General features: G+C 36.4%; 1 pseudogene; it reads right to left on the bottom strand.

The window, feature by feature from the left end:
* Window positions 1-3478: 3478 nt before the first annotated feature.
* On the bottom strand, window positions 3479-4680 carry LOC102839171 (annotated as a pseudogene).
* Between the last annotated feature and the right edge of the window lie 10 nt (window positions 4681-4690).

The raw sequence follows: 4690 nt of genomic DNA, 5'->3' as shown, positions 1-4690 counted from the left end.
ACATTTATTGTTGTGTTTTGTAATTGTTTGTTGAAGGTGGGTCATTAGAATTTTAGAAGATGCTACATTTCTCACTTTTTTCTAATAGCCAGTGTTTCCCACACTGCAAAAATCCCTAGCTATGCAGTATGCAGAACTTTTCACACATTACTTATCATTTATTCTCTTTCTCTGTGACTACACCCTAGGTCTCTGAAAAGGCTCAGAAAGTCAAGACCAAAGTTTTAGTTTTGTGTGTCTCTCAAACCAAAAGGCAGAGAACACATGCTAATAAATCTGTCCACCAGGTGGCACAGAGTTCTTCTTCTTCTTTTTTTTTTTTTGGGCATGTGTTATTGCTCTCTCTCTTGTTTTGTCATTTATGTTAGTTTGCAACCCCGAGAAATGATCAGGAATTTTACACCATATGAACTACCAGTGACATTCAGTGAAACCTTTTGTCCTATTTTGGAACATAGTCCCTGGATTTTAAAGGGTCACTTATCTTTTAACCAGAGATTAAGAAGCACTTTTAGTGCTCTGGTAAACTGTGCAATCATTCCTGAATGTTGGGTGGAGGAGGGATAGACACATTCCAATGATGCAACAAGATTTATACCATTAGTTCTGGTCAGATTTCAGGGTCTTTTTTTCTGTGCACAGAGAAGCTATGGATTTTCTAGGGAAGTGGGTTTTACTGAGTCCATCAGTGTGCATTCCCTGATGCAATATCTCTGAATCCCTAGCATCATGAGAGTTAGGAGCCAGGGGAGTGGGTGAAGAGCTTCTCCTACTATGGTGGTGGCAGTTGTGTGCTGTGGAGTCGATTCTGACTCATAGCAACCTTGTGTAGAGTTTCCAAGGCTACAAATCTTTATGGGAGCAGAAAGCCTCATCTTTACTTTACAAAACAGCTGGCAGTTTTGAACTCTATTGATTTGTTTTCATCTTCAGGTCCTTACTGCTGCACTATGCTCACCAATTTAGAGTTCCTCTGGACTCATAACAGGACAAGGATATTAAAAGTACCATGGACTTCCAGGAGAACAAACAAATTTATGTTGAAAGAAGTATGCCAGAATACTCCTTAGAAGCCAGAATGGCAAAACTTTGTCTTTGACATTTTGGACATGTTATCAGGAGGGATCAATCCCTAGAGAAGGATAGCAAGGTTGTAAAGTGGTGGGTCAATGAAAAAATGGCTTGAATTTCTGGCAGTTTTTCTGTAGATGTACTTTTGCAACCATTTTTGTATTATCTTAGGCAAAAGCTTACTTGCATGTGATATTAATGATATTGTTCTATGATTTTTTGCATTACATTGGTTCAACTCTTGGCAAAAATATGAATGTCTTCCAATCAGTTGGCCAGCTCACTGTGTTCAAAATTTCTTGGTATAGATAAGTGAGTTCCTCTAGTGCTGTATCAGGTTGTTGAAGCATTTAAATTTGTTTTCCTTCACTTCCTGGACCCTTGTTTTCACGCTAATGCCTTTAGTGCAGCTTAACATTCTTCCTTCAGTACTATTGATTATTGATCATATGCTAATCATTGAAATGTTGGAACATTGACCATTTCTTTTTGGTACAGTGACTCTGTGTATTCCTTCCACCTTCTTTTGATTCTTTCTGCATTATTAAATATTTTGCCCATATAATCCTTGAGTTTTTCCTTCAGTTTTTTCAGCTTTAGAAATCCTGAGTGAGTTTTTTCTTCATTTTTAATTTTCTAACTCCAGGTATTTGCACATTTTGTCATAATACTTGAGTTTATATTTTTGAACTGCTGTTAGAAGTTTTCTATTTAGGCCTTTATTTTCTCATTTCCTCCATCTACTTTAGCTTTTTCTATTCTAAAAATCAAATTTCATTGTCTCTTCTGATATAAATTTTTTTTTAATGTCAAAGTTCATTTAATTTTTAAGACTACATCCGTCAGTAAATGTAGTTTCTTAGTAACATCAGATCAACAAAGCATCCCTACTTCCTATTCATATGCTATTCTTACCCAGCAGTCCTAAAGATGAAAACTGTTAAGAAAACAAATTACATTTTACAATCTGGTTGCTCTGCAATTAGTAATGACAAGTTACAGCACAAAGGCTTTTTTCAAATGTGTAAATAAAATTTTCATTACTCCACATACAGCATTCCACAAGTAATAATTTGTAAAATGAGACTTAGTCTATATTGGCAGGTTAAATATTCTTCCAGCAACATTTTAATAAAAATGGACCATTCCATAAAATACCTACTGCATGCCCATCAACAAAAGAGAACCATAAAAAAATAGAAAATGTATCACATGGCTATGATTTAAAGGAAAAAAACCCAAAACTATCAGACACTGAAGCACATCAACAAAGTATAATTAAAGTCTCATTCTTTCTTATGGAGTATTATCATGAATCAGATTATATACAAAAAAATAAAACAATACAAATGCTGAAATATTTCCTCATTTGCCAAAAGACTTTGCTAGAAGCATCTGTTCTCAAGACATTCCAGTTTGGGAATCAATTTCAGAGTAAGGCACAACAAATGTTAATAAAAGATAGAAAGTAGAGGGATTCTAAAATTCACCAAATACTCTGATCTTGATAAGACAAATTTAGTGGGTCCCTCCCCGCCCACCTTTCACAATTGTCAAGAATGGAATTAAATATAAATAGAAGGCACAGCAGTTTTGATGCTTTTTCCTTTGTGTTGTTATTCAGATTGGAGGGATTTTTATTTTATTTTATTTTTTTTGGTTTTTGTTTTGAGTTTTACAAATAGAAGTTAAATATGGAAAAACTTTACTTCAAAGAATTTTTGCTGTTCAATAAAAGAGCATATAGGTTGCATTCTAGACATTTAAAGCTTATGGCACAATTTAAATATTAATGGTAAAAAAACTGTAGGTTTTGACATTGTTGTGTGATAGCAAAAGAGCAAACCTCTAACACTTTTTATTCCATTTTTAATCACACCAATAAGAACCAAAATTGCCAGTTTTCCCAATGGCAATTTCTCCACACCAGAAGATGACTGTGAGAAGAAGAAATCATTTCAGCTCCTCTCGGCTTCAAAAATTTTATGCAATCCTGTATTTCTTACAAGTTTTTGAAACATGTAGAATATTAGTAAGAAACATTCAAATTAATGAGACGTACCAAATGTCAGTAATAAGCAATACACAGTCCTTTGAGGAAAATGGTTGTTAAAAAAAATCCAGTCTGCATAAGTAAGGAAATTCAGTATTTTTTTTTCCTTTCTTCTCTAAAAATCCATTTTCCCAAAATATTCCACAAAATTGGAAGTGAAGGACTAAAAGATCAGGAAAGGAAATGTAGGATGCAGGCACACACAACATTAACACAAAAAGGCATAAAAGTGTACAAACTTAAGTAGTTTATAACAGATTAGGGTCATACTCCAAGAGACCAAAGACTAGGTGAAGAAATTCACCCCTCTGCAGGAATTAGAGTTTGTACTGTTGATGATGACCAATGAAGAACTCACTGCCTTGGAGCAATGCCCATTCCTACTCCAAGTCCTTATTTTTGCACTATGCGTCCACAGAGAGGGCCTCTCATTTTACCACCCAGCCCACCTTGAAGGCTTCCAGGTGTCTGCAGGTGGTTGTTGTGAAGGTCCTTTCCCTGGAGGTTCTAGTTTTTGCTTACACATTCAGATGGACTTCATCTCAAACATGGTTGGCGTATTGCAAAGAAAACTGAACAGGTTCAGAGTCATCTGAAATTGGGCGAGTTCCCACCACTGTTAATGTATAGCTTCACCACATTTCCATAATTTTGAAAGACATCTTTAAGCTCTGGATTGTCCACTTCATGAGGCACGTTGCCAATACAGAATTAGTGACTGTCAGGGTGTCTCACAGTTCTTCGAGGTTCAGTATCACCTTGCTCACCAGCCTAACAAATTGTCCTAGGGTCCCTCTGTGGAGGAATATTTATTTGTTGTTCCTACACCATTTGATCCCTCTGAGGTCTCTGAGGTGGAATCTGAGATTCAGGCTTAGACTCTAGACAGGTCTATGAAGTTGGAGCTTTAATTACATGACCTGGAACAGCTCCATTTGGAGGAAGGTTTTTACTGGTCACAGATGCCCAAGAGATGCTTAAGCCTTCCTATGTGGTCTGAGCTATGTCTGCAAGTGGTTGCAAGAAAACTTCTGAGAATCCTCAGAAGCACTTTCTTCTAATACTAGCTCAGGCATCTCCTCTTGGATTTCAGATATAGGTTCTTGCTCTGGTTCAGCAACAAGTTCCTCTAAATGTTCTTCTAAGTCATTGCTGACAGTCTGATCATAGAAACTTCCAGCATTATTAGGTACCACTTCTGGTGTCTGGTGTCTTCTATACCTCTTCCTCAGATTGCTCCTGAGGTTCAGTGACAAAACCACCAAAGACTTCATCTTGATGTGTGAATATATCATTATGAACATAGAACTTATCTGCAACAAGCTCTCAGGAGCAAGGACAAATATCTGTGTAAATTTCCTCAAGGCTTGGTTGTTATTAGAGAGCAATCTTATCACATGAACCACCACACCATCTTTTAAAGTAGCATGAGCATCAACATGACAAGTCTTAGTGTGACCATTGTTTTTTGACATCAGTTTCCTATGGATTTCTTTTTGTCCATAGATTGCATCTGCTGGTTTTCCATTTAAATCAAATCCTCTGTGGAGGTAAGTAGAGTTCGTT

The sequence above is a fragment of the Chrysochloris asiatica genome, unplaced genomic scaffold, assembly GCF_000296735.1.
Source record: "Chrysochloris asiatica unplaced genomic scaffold, ChrAsi1.0 scaffold00033, whole genome shotgun sequence".
In the NCBI taxonomy this organism is placed as follows: domain Eukaryota; kingdom Metazoa; phylum Chordata; class Mammalia; order Afrosoricida; family Chrysochloridae; genus Chrysochloris; species Chrysochloris asiatica.
Note: the sequence above shows the minus strand (reverse complement) of the source record. Positions and strands in the feature narration are given on the sequence as shown.